Source organism: Neofelis nebulosa, chromosome 8 (genome assembly GCF_028018385.1).
Source record: "Neofelis nebulosa isolate mNeoNeb1 chromosome 8, mNeoNeb1.pri, whole genome shotgun sequence".
In the NCBI taxonomy this organism is placed as follows: Eukaryota; Metazoa; Chordata; class Mammalia; order Carnivora; family Felidae; genus Neofelis; species Neofelis nebulosa.
Window position 1 is genome coordinate 8,222,729 of NC_080789.1, and position 16,557 is coordinate 8,239,285.

At 47.5% G+C, this 16,557-nt stretch overlaps 1 long non-coding RNA gene across 1 annotated transcript in view; it reads left to right on the forward strand.

The window, feature by feature from the left end:
• Nucleotides 1–2,720: 2,720 nt before the first annotated feature.
• The window catches only part of LOC131483750 (uncharacterized), a 42,704-nt gene continuing 28,867 nt past the window's right edge, over nucleotides 2,721–16,557 (forward strand). Inside the window, exons 1-2 of the long non-coding RNA XR_009247890.1 lie at nucleotides 2,721–2,975; nucleotides 7,428–7,498. This is a non-coding gene — a long non-coding RNA (uncharacterized LOC131483750). The remainder of the gene's footprint in view (nucleotides 2,976–7,427; nucleotides 7,499–16,557) is intronic.

Consider the following 16,557-nt stretch of genomic DNA (forward strand, 5'->3'; position numbering starts at 1 on the left):
CTTGGTTATAGAGACCTGATCACATTCAGGGTTGATTTTTTTTCCCTTTTGGTCAAGATTAAGTGGTACTGTTCTTCTCACAAGGCTTGATCGTCTCTCTTTTTGTGATGTTAGCAGCCACTGGTGACAATTGCCTAGATTTATGAATTTGTTAGGTTTTGCAAAATGACAACGCATCCTTTTAAGAGGCTGTGACACATTGTCTATCATGGCAGTGTGAATAAGTGTGCCACACCTTCTTCTCCAGGGGGACACATGACACCTGTGCTGGCCAGGGGGAGAAAGGTGAGAAAGGTGACAGAGGACACATCCTTTACCTCAGGCACACTCCCCCTACCCCCTCTGCCAGTTCCTCCTAGGGGTATTCCGTTCCTCCGGGGGTGGAGGTACACCTCAGAACTGAAAGATTCCATTTCCCAGGGAGGATCTAAACTAGTAAAAGCCTTACCTGATGGGATGAGATTAGACCTGCTCCTTCAGGGAAGAAGTGTCTTCTAAATCAAAGCAGGACTTTGCTGGAATTAATCATGGCCATAGATGTGTCATCTTGGTCTGACTAAACAGAGTGTAAAAGCAAGCTGGGGTCTGATAAATGACACCGGTGAGCTGAGGAAGGACTATGTGCCCAGAAGGAACTTCTCTACTTTCATTTTAGGAAAAGGACAGCAAAAACAAAGAAATTAGCAGTGATTGCCCAGTGCTAGCGCCAAGGGAGGGAAAATGCTAAATCTATGGTCACTAGAGCAGTACATTCTGCCTTGGGCAGGGATATTCATTTACTCATTCAGCAAACACATATTGAGTGCTTACTGTATACCAAGCATTGTGTGTCACACCCTAGGGGTTGAATGTAAGCTCTGCTCTCACCTTTCCCATTCTGGTGGAAACACAGAACAATATACAGATAGAGTTCACAGGGCTAAGTGCCTAAAGGGGTAGGACAGAGCCCCCCAGAAGCATGAGATTCTGAGTTCACCAAGCCCCCTGGGGAACCTGACCATGGAAAAGGACCTGCCAACATGAGACCACCACTGCCTCGCCCGTCTCCCCATTTTTTAATTTTTTTAAAGGGTTTTTTTTTTAATGTTTATTTATTTATGGGAGACAGAGAGACAGAGTGGGGAGGGGCAGAGAGAGAGGCAGACACAGAATCCCAAGCAGGCTGCAGGTTCTGAGCTGTCAGCACAGAGCCTGATTTGAGGCTTGAACCCATGAACCGTGAGATGGTGAACTGAGCCGAAGTCAGATGCTTAACTGACTGAGCCACCCAGGCGCCCCCCCACCCCCATTTTTTGATTTTTAGGTAATTGTGACTTTTGCAATCCGCGATAAGGTAACAAGATGGATACTTGTTTGGGTTCGAACACTCTTATCAGATCCTATGACACCCATTTTGCTGTGCCATAGGCAGGGAACAGGCAATGTTCTAGCCAAGGCTTGGCCCCAAAAGAAAAGTTACACACACACAAATATATCCCGTTTTTTTTAATTGTGGTAAAATTCACATAACAATTTACCATCTTCATTTTTAAGTGCACAGTTCAGGGGCGCCTGGGTGGCGCAGTCGGTTAAGCGTCCGACTTCAGCCAGGTCACGATCTCGCGGTCTGTGGGTTCGAGCCCCGCGTCAGGCTCTGGGCTGATGGCTCGGAGCCTGGAGCCTGTTTCCGATTCTGTGTCTCCCTCTCTCTCTGCCCCTCCCCCGTTCATGCTCTGTCTCTCTCTGTCCCAAAAATAAATAAAAAAAAAAGAAAAAAAAAATAAGTGTACAGTTCAGTGGTATTTCATACATTCACGATGTTGTGGCCTGAAGCAAAGGGGATCCCTATATTAAGTAAAAGGATGAGCTGGAAAACCTTTAAAGCTCCTTCTAGATAATAGGTTTTATAGAAATCACAACTTTTCGGTGCTGGCAAACTCGACCCTCCCCGTGACTGGATCCGGCTGTCACTTCTCTTGCCAGTGATACCAGAACGGCTGGCTTGCCTCTGTCACAGCAAATGATGAGGTGGCCATGCTCCAGTGGTCCTGAAGAGAATTCATTTTCTCCCCGATACAATGGGGAAAGCAGAAATTAATATATTGAATGTCACGCTTTTTTAAAACCAGACGTTTATTGTGCAACGAATCCTTGAAATCTTTTTTTCAAATGTTTATTTATTTATTCTTGACAGAGACAGAGAGAGAGAGAGTGAGAGAGAGCGCACGCACAGGTAGGGGAGGGCAGAGAGCAAGAGAGAAGGAGGCACGGAATCCCAGGCAGGCTCCAGTCTCTGAGCAGTCAGCACAGAGCACAGAGCCCCACGCAGGGCTCGAACTCACAAACTGTGAGCTCGTGACCTGAGCCAAAGTCAGCCGCTCAACCATCTGAGCCACCCAGGCGCCCCAGAAATCATTTTTTTAAGCTTCTTTTTGAGAGAGCGAGCAAGGGAGGGGTAGAGAGGGGCCAAGCAGGCTCTGCACTTGACAGCAGAGGGCCCGATGCAGGCCTCGAACTCACGACTGCGAGATCCTGACCCGAGCTGATACCGAGAGTCCCACGCTTACCCCACGGCGCCACCCAGGCGCCCCTAACCCTTGAAATCCTGAAGATGAACCGGATTCTGCAACAGCTGCCCTCTTGGGGGAGGGGTTCTTCCTTCACAGGATCCGGGCCCGAACGCGCGGTTTCGGGCGCCTCACGTTGACCGGCTCCCAGGGACGCTTCATCTTTTAGCCTTGAAGCTCTGGTTGCACTTTCTCTTCCGCTTGCGGGGGCGGCCAACTTCTGAGGGTGGCGGAGTCACCGCGGCGCCACGGCACGTGCGTCTTCCCCTCTCGTTTCTGCGGCCCAGACGGAGGAGGCCGGAAGAGAAGACACTTCCGCTCTCTGAACACGGCTTTTCTCGGCTTTTCTCGACTAAGTTCGCCAGCGCGTTAGGGGACTGGCCCAGTTGGCGGCATGAAACTACCAATGGGCGTGAAACTAAGTATAAGGTGAGGTCGTATTTAATTTTTTGTGTTGCGGTCGTCTTTCATCCCAGACCCTCCCGTCTGCCCTCTGGAGAGCTACGTGGTTGTTGTCATTTCCCTTCACGGTGTGAAAAAAAAATTTTTTTTTAACAGTTATTTATTTTTGAGAGACTGAGACAGCACGAGTGGGGGAGGGGGAGAGAGAGAGGGAGACGGAATCCGAAGCAGGCTCCGTGGGGGCTTGAACCCACAAACCGTGAACCGACTGAGCCGCCCCCCCCCCAGGCGCCCCCCCCCCCTTCACAGTTTTTATTTTCATGTTCAGCTAACTCACACGTATCCATCATGGTGTCGCTCCAAGGAGACTACCGGAGGCTTGCTAGAAGGCGGATGGGAGACTGGGCCCCGGGGGGGTGGCTGCTTGCTGGGGAGAGGCTCTGCTACCAAGCAGAGCTGAATTTCAATCCTGGTTCCGCCCCTTTTACTAGCGAGTGACTTGAACCAAGTTGGCCCATATTTCTGAACCTTCATTTCGGCATCTGTAAAATGAAAGAAGCCACACCCACCTGAGAAGGTTCAAGGAAGGACTAAAGGTCCAGAGCGGACATGTACTGGTCATCTCCTATCAGTCCCTTGATTTTAAGCTGGGGACTCTCTTGCTCCCAGCCATGTATCCTGAGTGGGAGACATCATCTCTGCCTCTCGACACGGTTCCTGATTGGCTTAGGACAGCCAATATGCCTTCCCCGGTCACAGGGGTAGGGCTACTGATGGGCACGGACCTTAGAGCTGATGGGAGGCACAGGAACATAGGCTGGGGGTTTCTGGGAAGGAGAAACTTCTCTCATCCATGTGGACTTGAACAAGGAAAGATGTCACCCCAGGAGCTGCGCACAGCTCCTCCTTGTGAGGAGCCCCTCACAGAAGGTAGGGGAAGAGTCTGCCTGAGAATGGAGCCAGTACTGCACGCCTCGCCTGAAGCTAGAGAGTTCCCCTGGACTGTTCGGCTAAATGGGCCAGTAGATCTACTTTGTTATTTCAGCCAGGTTGAGGTGAGTTTTCTGTTTCTTACAACATCGTCAAGATGTAGTGGGTTGTAATTGATTGTAGTGGGTTAAACGGTGGTCCAAAATGATACATTCACATCTTAGCCCCTAGAACTCGTGAACGTGACTTATTGGGAAAAAGGGTCTTTGCAGATATTGTGAAGTTAAAGATCTCGAGACGAGATCATCCTGGATTTTCCAGGTGCGCCCTAAACCAATGACAGGTGCCCTGATGAGAGACGCAGAGGTGGAGACAGAGACCAGAGTTGTGGCCCCAAAGGCCGAGGCACACCCAGAGCCCCCACAAGCTGGGAGAGACAAGGAGGTGTCCTCCTTTAGAGCCGTCAGGAAGAACATGGCCCTGCCGACACCTCGATCTTGGACTCCGGCCTCCAGAGCCCCATGAGAGAAGAAACGTCCATTATTTTAAACCACCTAGTCTATGGTTATTTGATACACTGATCAATGTGCATTTACAAATATAATGTCCTCATCTTTATGTACATTTAACTTCTTTCCGTGACTTTCCCATTCACCTTCCCTAAAAGGGCTGAGGCAGTCCAGCCTCAAGTTCAGCCTCAAGCCAGGCTGCCTTGGTTACATACCAGCTTGGCCACTTCCTAGCTGTGTGACTTTAAGCAAATTACTTGCCCTCTCTGTGCCTCAGTTTCCTCCCCTGCAAAATGTTTGTGGTAGGACTCAATGAGTGAGTACATGTAAGTGCTCAGAGTAGTGCCTGGCACGTAGCAGGCTGTGCACATACGCAGTGGCTGTTATGTATTCTCCCCTGTTCTTGGGTGATTTCCTTTCCTCGTCGGAATGCTGCTTCTTCATGGTAATGAGCCCGGTTTTGTTCCTGACTAGATTTTTAAAATTATTATTACTTGTGATTCGGTCACCTCATTATGCTTTGGGGCCATTAAACTGGGGGACGTGTCACTCAAAAAAGTATGAACACACTGAGTCCGGTGGGATCTCCCTAGACGGCCAAAGTTAATGATTAGAAAAGTCAAAAGTCTACACCATTAGCAAAACAGAAAGACAAAGAGCCTGATTTAACTAATAAGCTGTTCAATACCATGGCTTCTAATTGACTTTCTCTAGGCTTCCTTTTGAAATGCTTATTTCAAAGGGTATAAATAATTTAATTGATTTTCAGAATAATTGACTTGTTTTTGGCAGGTATTTCTGCTTCTTTGCCTTGTGGTGGGAGGAGATCCTGGGAGAAGGAAGGATTACTAGATTTAAGGGCCCCTACGACTATCCTGTTTTCCAAATTTTAAAGACAACATTTGTTTTTCAAATAAACATTGTTTTCCTTTCTTCAAAGGAATTTGAAAGTAGGCTTTAGCTTAGAAATCGTGGCACAAGGGCTTTTATGACTGTTTCTAATCCAGACACTGTCAATTTCCAGAAATGATAAACTTACTAGTACAGCTGGACCTCCAGAGCATGCCTTCCGTGTCTCACCAGTAGCTGCAAGTCCCTACCTCCCTGCTCACCCACGGGGCCTGCTCATCTTAAAACTGGACTGTGGGGGCGCCTGGGTGGCTTGGTCGGTTAAGCGTCTGACTTCGGCTCAGGTCATGATCTCACGGTCCGTGGGTTCGAGCCCCGCGTCGGGCTCTGTGCTGACAGCTCAGAGCCTGGAGCCTGTTTCGGATTCTGTGTCTCCTTCTCTCTCTGCTCCTCCCCTGTTCTGTCTCTCTCTGTCTCAAAAATAAATAAACGTTAAAAAAAAATTTTTTTAAAACTGGACTGTGTTCGGGGCACCTGGGTGGCTCGGTTGGTTAAGCATCTGACTCTTGGTTTCGGGTCAGGTAATGATCTCATGTTTCATGAGTTCGAGCCTCACATCAGGCTCCATGCTGATAGTGCCGAATAGGCTTGGGATTCTCTCTCTCTCTCTCTCTCTCTCTCTCTCTCTCTCTTTCTGCCCCTCTCCTGTGCTCTCTCTGTCTCTCTCAACATGAAAAAATAAACTTAAAATTTTTTTGAAAAACTGGACTATGTTTTTTTCTTCTCACTGTCCTTCCTTCCTATAAATGGGGAAGGAGAGAGGGACAGATACATCTGCTTCCCAAGCAGATTCCTTTGCTGTATTTGCAAAATCAAAAGCCTTTTGTGGTACGCATGAGCATGGCTAGAAACCTTGATTTATGTGACGTCAGATTTCCTAAAAGAGGGAGACCTTGGGGCGCCTGGGTGGCGCAGTCGGTTAAGCGTCCGACTTCAGCCAGGTCACGATCTCGCGGTCCGTGAGTTGGAGCGCCGCGTCAGGCTCTGGGCTGATGGCTCGGAGCCTGGAGCCTGTTTCCGATTCTGTGTCTCCCTCTCTCTCTGCCCCTCCCCCGTTCATGCCCTGTCTCTCTCTGTCCCAAAAATAAATTAAAAACGTTGAAAAAAAAAATTAAAAAAAAGAGGGAGACCTCTATGTGGCTCTCACCTTCATGAGCAAGACCTTCATGGGCAATTCTTGGAGCAAGTGACTTATTAAGAAAGCTCAGAGGGATGCCTGGGTGGCTCAGTCAGTTAAGTGTCTGATATCAGCTCAGGTCAATCTCATGGTTCGTGGGTTTCAGCCCCGCATTGGGTTCTGTGCTGACAGCTCATAGCCTAGAGCCTGCTTCAGATTCTGTCTCCCTCTCTCTCTGCCCCTCCACCACTTGCACTCTGTCTCTCTCAAAAATAAATAAACGTTGAAAAGAAAAAAGAATGAAAAAAAAAGCCTGAGAGAATAAAATTATTGCTACCATTGTATAGAACAACAATGACAACAACAACAACAACAACAACAACAACAACAACGACTAGTACCATCTTATCAATGCCATTTTGAAAATGAAGACCTAATTCTTTGCACTGTGATTTTATGACATCTGGAGGCTCTTATTCAGTTATGGTAGGCGAATTACTCATTTTGAAAAAGGCACTGGCATGGCTCTGTGCCCTGGGTAAGCTCTGACTTCTCTTCTTGAGCTGGGTGGACACTGGTGGGTGAGTTTCAAGATACAACAGTGAGAGGGTTTGACATGATACCTGTCCCGATCTTACCAGAAGCCTCAGAGCCAGAGGCCAGCCGTATCTTCACCTGGGCTGAGCAGCAACCAGATGGTGGGTTTGGGGTTCAGGGGTGGAAGTGGGAAAGGCAGGGGGGAAAAAGGAGAATGCAAATGAGGGGTGGGAGGAGGAAGAAAAAAAACCAAACAGATCAGACATTAGGAAGAAGGAAGCACAGGCCTTTGCCATATGTCAGTGTCGTGTCTCAGTCTGCACTTTGTGGTTTCGGTGCTGTTAGAGAAGCAGAAGGAGTCCAAGATGGCAAGAGAACATTTTCCTAAAAGAATACCATTCTAAAAAAAGGTTTATGGTGGTAGAGATAAAACTCCTGCGTAAATTGGTTTTCTCACTATTCTTGCTTTTTCTGCAGGCTGAGAATGGTGTCATGGAACAAAGAATAATCACCATTTCTTAAAAGGCCCCGGTCTAAAGTGAACACAGGTATGTATGGATCTGTTACTTTCTACCTCTCCCTGGTCTGTAGACTGTAGACTGCTATAGGTAGATGGAAGGCAGTAAGGATTGTGTTTAGGAGAAATCTATTCATGGTGGCTTTACTAAAAGGGAGTTATTGTTCTTATACACCAAATCTGGAAGTAGTCAGTCCACGGATAGCATTTGGGCTTTCTGTCTTCCATTTGACCATCTTTAGCGTGAGCTTCCCTCCACATGGTCATAAGATGGCTACCAAGCCTCCGAGCGTTGCCTTCAAGTTCCAAGCAGGATGGTTAAGAGCAGAAGGTAAAAGACACATGTCAACTGAGTTAATTTCCTTCCCCAAAGCTTATTATCTCATTGTCCAGAACTGAGTCACGTGGCCTCCCAAGGAACAAGGGGGCTGCTACTCCAAATGAAGTTGGGGTCATTAATAGGGAAAACAGGAAAAAGAATGTGAATAGGCAACTCTCAGTGTCTGTTACACAGGGGTCCTTTACCTAGCTAGGCTCCGTGGGCCTCCAGAGAGCTATGGTGAGTATTCATAGAAACATTTGCACAAATGTGTCTATGTGCATTTTTCTCCAAATTCTCAGCTTTATCTCTCCAAATATTTCCTCTCCTCCATTCTCCTCTGTCTTTTCTTTTTGGACTCCAAGTAGGCATATACTAAACTTTCTCACTTTGGGAGTTTACTCTCTTTGATATTTCTATCTAGTCGTCTCTGTGTTATACACTGTACAATAGCCTCAGGTCCAATTCACTAATTTGCTCTTCAAATTATCTATAACCTTCTGCTTAACACATCCACAGTTGTTTTCATGTTCTAAAGTTCTTGATGGGGCTCCTGGCGCTCAGTTGGTAAAGCATGTGACTTGATTTCAGGGTCATGAGTTCAAACTTCACTGTTGGACATGGAGCCTACTTAAGAAGAAAGTTCTAGTTAGTTCTTTTTTTTAAATTGCCTTCCTACTTTTCAACAATCTTTCTCATTTTCATTCTGTCTCTTTAAAAAAAATTGTTTTTAATGTTTATTTTAAGAGAGCAGAGCATGCACATGCATGTCAGGGAGGAGCAGAGGGAGAGAGAGGGAGAGAACGTCAAGCAGGCTCCGTGCTGTCAGTGCAGAGCCCAGTGCGGGGCTTGAACTCACTAATGTGAGAGCATGACCTGAGCCAAAAAGAGTCAGGCATTTAACTGACTGAGCCACTCAGGCGCCCAAGAGATACATTTTTTTTTTTTAATTTTTTTTTTAACTTTTTTTTTCCTTTTGAGACAGAGAGAGACAGAGCATGAATGGGGGAGGGGCAGAGAGAGAGGGGGAGACACAGAATCCGAAGCAGGCTCCAGGCTCTGAGCCATCTGCCCAGAGCCCGACGTGGGGCTCGAACCCACGGACCGCGAGATCGTGACCTGAGCTGAAGTCGGACGCTCAACTGACTGAGCCACCCAGGCGCCCCCCAAGAGATACATTTTTAAAACATATTTGAGGGGCGCCTGGGTGGCTCAGTCAGTTAAGTATCTGACTTCGGCTCAGGTCGTGTTCTCCCGTTTCATGAGTTCAAGCCCCACATCAGGCTCTGTGCCGACAGCTGAGAGCCTGGAGCCTGCTTCGGATTCTGTGTCTCCTTCTCTCTCTGCCCCACCCCCGCTTGCACTCTGTCTCTCTGTCTCTCTCAAAAAAAACATTAAAAAAAATTTTAAACATATATTTGAAACTTTAAAAACACCTCTCTCAATAACTCGTGGGTCAAAGTTAATGGATATTTAATTAATGGATATTTAAATTATTTAGCATTGAATAATGAACATTCCTCATGTTAAAACTTGGGAGATGCCATAGAAGCCATACTTCAAGGGAAATTGATGGCCTTAAATGCTTCTATTAGAAGAGAAAAAAGGATAAAAGTCATGAGATAAACATCCAACCCAATAAACTTAAGGACAGGAGAAAGAAGGTGATGGTAGAGATAAAAGGAGTAACTAAACCATGGATCTGGGTAGAGGCCCAGGTCATCCACCAGAGGTCATTGCTTTTCACCATGTGATGGGGTCTTGGACACCCTGGTTGTAGGCTGCTACCCTTGGGGCTGGGGCCAGGCCATGCTGTCTCCTTGCCAAGAGGCCCAGTTGCTGTCACCCACCAGGTGACACCTTCCCGTGCTGCCCCCTGCTTCTTTTCCCACCTGCCTCCAACCCAAAGCCGCCGGCATAAACGCTCCTCATTGGAACCCTGCTTAGTGGTGAGCCATCCGGTTCCTCATTCTTCTCCCTGCACATCCTGTCCTCTCCTGGCTCTTCCCCAAGGTCACCATGCCTTGGCAGCCAGCCAGGAACTTACTTCTCATTTCCCCACACCTGTCACACCAGTGGTCTGGGGATGCACTTTGCATCCTCCTGCTCCACCGCCCCCCACCTCCAGTCACATCTTCCTTCCCTTCCTCTCCTGCCTGCTACCTCTGCCCTACGTCAGACCTCATCATACTTGTCCTAATTTTTGCAAGAGCCTCCGCATGGTCTCTCTGCCTTCAGCCTGGCCCTCCCTTTTCATTCTCCCCACAGCAGGTCATTCCCAGAGTAACCTTTGTAGAAGCACAGATCACGTGGCCCCTCTTTACACTGGCTTACATTTCCTGGGAGGTCTCCATTAACTCCCCAGGCAGTTAGGGACTCTGTCCCTGCTATTCCTCTAACACCCAGAGCAAACCTTGGTCATATTACCTGTTATGTCCCTGGCACATGTATGGACCTTGTGGAGAGGGACCACGTAGGTGTCGCTGGTCGGAGTGTGGTCTGTGAACTAGCACCTTCTGTATCACATGGGGGCTCCTTAGAAGTACAGAATCTCAGGCCTCACCCAAATCTACAGAATCTTAATTTGCATTTACTTTTTTTTTTTTTTTTTTTTTAATTTTTTTTCAACGTTTTTTATTTATTTTTGGGACAGAGAGAGACATAGCATGAACGGGGGAGGGGCAGAGAGAGAGGGAGACACAGAATCGGAAACATGCTCCAGGCTCTGAGCCATCAGCCCAGAGCCTGACGCGGGGCTCGAACTCACGGACCGCGAGATCGTGACCTGGCTGAAGTCGGACGGTTAACCGACTGCGCCACCCAGGCGCCCCTTAATTTGCATTTAATAAGCTCCCAGGTGATTCATTTGTTCCTTAAGATTTGAGAAGCACTAATGACTGATGAGCAGTTTCTGCAAGGGTGGAGGGCAAAAGAATCTGAAGTTCAAGTTGGTCTTTTCATTTGCTTTGTTTTGGTGAGCTCCGGGTGGGGATGGAAGGGTGGAGGCAGCCTATTGAAATGACCTACACGCATCCTAGACTGAATAAAATCAATGCACGCTTTGAGACTTAGATCAGAAAGAGAACTGATTATTCTGGAAACAGCTGACAATTTCAGGTTAATGCTGTGCTGCCCTGAATAAGGCAGACAGATGCCAGGATATGTCAGCAAAAGGACCTGTCATGGCATCAATTAGGAGAAATACTGAACACTCACCCCTTTGTTGGAGCCCAGCATGAAGGGGAGTACAGCGGGAGGGTGAGAAGAAGGGAGACAGCTCTGTCCTGGCAACAGGAAATTGCCTTAGGAAGATTGATTTGCGCATAGTGCAAAGTCATTGTTAGACAGAAAAGACTGTGTGCTGAGCCTTTCCTGCATGTTTCACTCACCCAGGCTGTCCTACCCAATATATTCTTAGCACTCCTCTTGCTCATCCAGCAGTCACAGGAGTGGCACTTAAATAATGGGCCCTGAAGCCTCACTTCCTGAAAGGCTCCAGTAATCTTTTGTTGATACAAAATAGATCTCCAGGGCATATCTAAGCTTTCCGACGTGGAGGCTGCTTGGTGGGGTCTGGGGGAGGGCAGGGCTGTAACAATAGCCTTCGGGTAGCCAAGAGAGCCCCTGCTGAGGAGAGCATCACTATTTGTTAAAGATTCGTCTTCAAAAAGGGCGCATGGGTGGCCCTTTTTGATTCTTGATCTCAGCTCAGGTCATGATCTCACGGTCCCTGGGATCAAACCCCGAATTGGGCTCCTTGCTGACAGCGCGGAGCCTGCTTGGGATTCTTTCTCCCTCTCTCGCTGTCTTTGCCCCTCACATGCTTTGTGTCTCTCTCTCTCTCTCTCTTTCAAAAATAAATAAATAAACTTAAAAAAAAAAAAAAAAAAAGATCTACCTCCATATACCGAGCACCATGCTGACAAATGGACATTCATGACCATACTCGTTCCTCTCTCTGGCCATATCACCCTGGTATTCTCATTCCTACAGCTGAAGAAGCTGAGAGACATTGGCACATGGGTGGCATCCCACAGCTAACAAATGGCAGAGGTGATATTATAAATGGCAGAGGGTTAAATTGTGACACCTCTCCCCCCACCAAAAAAAGATACGTTGAAGTTCTCACCCCTAATATTTCAGGATGTGAGCTCATTTGGAAATAGGTTCATCGCGGAGGTCATTGGTTAAGGTGATACTGTACTAGGGTGGGCCCTAAATCAAACATGACTGGCGTCCTTATGAGAAGAGACACAGGAGGGAGAAGGCAGGGGTGAGAATGAGGGAAGAGATGGGACGGATGCAGCTGCTGGGCAAGGAGCACAGGACTGCAGGAAAACATGAGAAGCTAGATGTGGCAAGGGAGGGTGCTCCCCTACAGATTTCAGGTGGAGTATGCCACTGTTGACACCTTGATTTTGGACTTCTAGCCTCCACAGCAATGAGGCAATAAAGTTCTCTCGTTTCAAGCCACTGCTGGCACTTTGTGGCAGCCCAGTGCACCTGGGAGCATGGTTTTCCCATTGCCATCACCCCACAGACAGGATCTCAAGGGAGCCATTCGGGGCGCTCAGATCGACAGCATCCACACTCACGTGCCCACTCCAGACCCTTCCTGTGCACGTGTGAGATGGTCATCATGGTGGAGAAGCTCAGCTCTGCTTGGAGGGCTCCTAAGGTGGGGCTGACAGATGCGCAGCAGGGGAGCCAGGGGTGCCTGGGTGGCTCAGTCAGTTGGGCGTCCGGCTTTGGCTCCAGTCGTGGTCTCGCAGTTAGTGAGTTCAAGCCCCGTGTCGGGCTCTGTGCTGACAGCTCAGAGCCTAGAGCCTGCTTCAGATTCTGTGTCTCCCTCTCTCTCTGCCCCTCCCCTTCTCATGCTCCCTCTCTCTCTCAAAAATAAATAAACATTAAAAGAAAAAAGCAGGAGAGCCAAAATCCTTCCTGGAGAGACCCTGGAAACCCCACCATTTTATAAAGAAAGAAAGCAGGAGAGAGTGTCAGAGTCAGACCCCAGGAGACTGGGATCCTTGCAAATCTTTGCAAGGGATTTTTTGAGGGAGGGCTCTCAGGAGAAACCTGCAAGAGGAAGATCCTGAGGAAAGATGTGGCTTCGGGAGATGACCGGCCTCCACCTGACCCTGTGGGAAGCTCAGAGCACAACTTGCCCCACAGAGGTGGTTTCCCCCCGCAAAAAGGCAAGGGATGTTGTAAAGGAATCCTGGCCTCCACCCACCACTGGCTAGGCTGAGGCTGTTTTGTTTTTGCACAGCGTATATTCACGTAATGATGGGAGGAGATGGAGTGGGGTGGAGGGAGGGGGGGAAAGAAGGAACTAACTAGAAGTTAATTAAGGTTCCTTCTTGGTGTGACTCTGGAGGAGTAGGGGGCACAGGAGGGAAAGATAGTGTTGACAGAATCCCTCATTGTTTAATGATCAATGTTCCAAGAGCAACACAGCCTTTGACTTCTTCCCCCTCTGGAACTCATTACTTAAATAGAAGTTTGACTAAAATTCAAAATACCTTAAAAAAAAAAAAAAAAAGATTTGGATCAATTAATGAAGCAGGTTTTCTAAATAAGGAGGACCCGGGGGTGCTTGGAGCACATCCGCAGCTCTCTGAAATGATGATGCTCTCTTCCTTCCCCATCCTTATGTCTCAAGAATAAAACCAAACACAGCAAGGCCTTCCTTGGTCCTAGCATCAAGGTTAAAGCCCAGGGCCAACGACTTTCCTTTACTGGAAGGCAAGCACAATGATATGCGGTGGGGGGAGAATGGAAGACAGAGAGGCTTCTGTCCCCAGTGCAGGACAGCCCCTGGGGGAGGCTGATCCTGGGGACTATGCAGAGACCCTACGGAGCTGCTTCAGGGCTGGCCTGGGGCTCTTTGTGCCGCTTCTTCATTTCTTCTCACCTACTTTATCTGCTGCCTCTGTGAGCTGGGGAGACAGCGTGTCTTTTCTCATCTCACCGGGAATGGGGAACGGAAGTAAGGACAGGGCTGGCCGTGGGCCAACTGGGAGACGCTGGGACAGTCCCCCACTGCTCCCTCTGCTCCCTGGTGGTGCTGGTGCGGGTGCCGTCTGCCCACACATGCCTCCATCTGGAGGCATCTGGAGCCTCCTCTGAGTTCTTCCTTCCTGCTCACCCTGAAGAGCTTCCTGTTCTCCCCACTCCCCCCACCCCATACCTTTGCCTCCAAGTATCCAGTTACCTGGTTGGTAACCAGCCAGAACTAGAAGCCATGCTCCTCTCCATGCTCACCTGTCTCCCTCACACTTCCATTCATACTAAGGTGCACATGGCTGATAGGAGTCTCACTCTCCCTGGGATGGGGGGGAGAGGGTGTCATTCTTTTACATCCATCAGAGTACTGAGCTGACACATGGAGCTCCCCAGGGAAGAACTGTAGACGTGGGAAGTGAGTGGCAGAGATGGGAGTCCCTGGAACCACATATTGATTACTAATTCATTTCACAGTATTTATTGAGCCAGGGCAGTGGGGGTGGGGGGAGATGTAGAAATACAGATTTGGCAAAATTTTATGTATGAAATGGATCTCATAGGAGCCCTCCTGTTCTCGATCTACATCATAGACCACTCCTAGTGGGGTATGTCTGTGTGATGTGTGTGTGGTGTGTGTGCGTGAGGCATGTGATGTGGGGTGTGTGTGTGTGATTTGGTGGTGTATGTTGGGGGATGTGTAGTGTTGTGTACAATATGTGGGATGTGTGGGATGTCTGTGATGTATGTATGTATGATGTATGTATGCTGTGCTCAGTGTGTGTGGTGTGGAATGCATATTGTGCTTGTACGTGCGTGTGTAAAGGAGCACCTTCCATAGCACCCTGGTTGGCATAAAATACTCACCTTTTGTCTATACTCCAAATACTCAGTCTACCTCCATCTCTACCTTCTCAAGCACCATTTGGGGGCACTGGGACAAGTGAGGACACTCAGTCTCTCAGCTGTTATTTATTGAATCTCTACCTCAAATCAAAGATGGCCATTTTGCATTCATTTCTGTGTATGGTGCTAGGTAGGGGTCCAGCTACATTCTTTTGCATGGGGACACCCAATTTTCCCAGCACCATTTGTTAAAAAGACTGTTATTTCCCCATTGAATCACCTTGGCCCTCTTTATTGAAAACATTTGACATATATACAAAGGTTTATTTCTGGGTTCTCTATTCTATTCCATTGGTCTACATATCTCTTTATTACAGGACCACATTATCTTTAAATTTTTTTTAATGTTTTTATTTTGGGGACAGAGAGAGACACAGCATGAGCAGGGGAGGGGCAGAGAGAGAGGGAGACACAGAATCGGAAGCAGGCTCCAGGCTCTGAGCTGTCAGCACAGAGCCCAACGCGGGGCTCAAACTCACAAACTGTGGGATCATGACCTGATCCAAAGTCAGACCCTTAACCTACTGAGCCACCCAGGCGCCCCTCCAGGACCACATTATCTTGTAGTACGTTTTAAAATCAGGAAGCGTGAGTCCTCCAGCGTTGTTCTCTTTCAAAATTTTTTGGGTAATTCAGGATCCCTTAAGGTTCCATATGAATTTTAAAATGTATTTTTCAGGGCGCCTGGGTGGCTCAGTCGGTTAAGTGCTGACTTCGGCTCAGGTCATGATCTCGCGGTTCATGGGGTCAAGCCCCCCGTCAACCTCTGTGCTGACAGCTCAGAGCCTGGAGCCTGCTTTCGAGCCTATATTTCCCTCTCTGCCCCTCCCACACTCATGCTCGCTCTCTCTTGCTCTCTCAAAACTAAAATAAATATTCAATTTTTTAAATGGATGTTTCCCTATTTATCTTTTTATTTATTTTTTAATATAATTTATTGTCACATTGGTTTCCATACAACACCCAGTGCTCATCCCAACAAGTGCTCTCCTCAATGCCCATCACCCACTTTCCCCTCTCCCTCACCCCCCATCAACCCTCAGTTTGTTCTCAGTATCCAAGAGTCTCTTATGGTTTGCCTCCCTCCCTCTCTGTTACTTTTTTTTTCCCCTTCCCCTCCCCCATGGTCTTCTGTTAAGTTTCTCAAGATCCACATATGAGTGAAAACACATGGTATCTGTCTTTCTCTGTATGGCTTATTTCACTTAGCATCACACTCTCCAGTTCCATCCACGTGGTGCTGCAAATGGCCAGATTTCATTCTTCCTCATTGCCAAGTGGTATTCCATTGTATATATAAACCACATCTTCTTTATCCATTTGTCAGTTGATGGACATTTAGGCTCTATCCATAATTTGGCTATTGTTGAAAGTGCTTTTATAAACATTGGGGTACAAGTGCCTCTGTGCATCAACACTTCTGTATCCCTTGGGTAAATTCCTAGCAGTGCTATTGCTGGGTCATAGGGTAGTTCTATTTTTAATTTTGTGAGGAATCTCCACACTGTTTTTCAGAGCAGCTGCATTTAATGGATTAACAATCCAGGAACAAGAAACAGCTTTCCAGTTATTGTCTTCTTTAACATCTGTCAGCAACATTTTGCAGTTCTCATTGTATAAGTTCTTCACCTTCTTGGTTAAATTTATTCCTCAGTATTTTATTATTTATGATGCTATTGTAAATTGAATTGTTGTCTTAATTTCTTTTTAAGATTGTTCATTATAGAAACACGACCAATTTTTGTGTTGATTTTGTATCCTGCAACTTTGCTAACCATATTAGTTCTAACAGTTTGTTTTTGTGGAAAGGAAAGGTTTTTTAATTTTCCAGTTGATGAGGAAAGCGATGGATCTTAATCAGC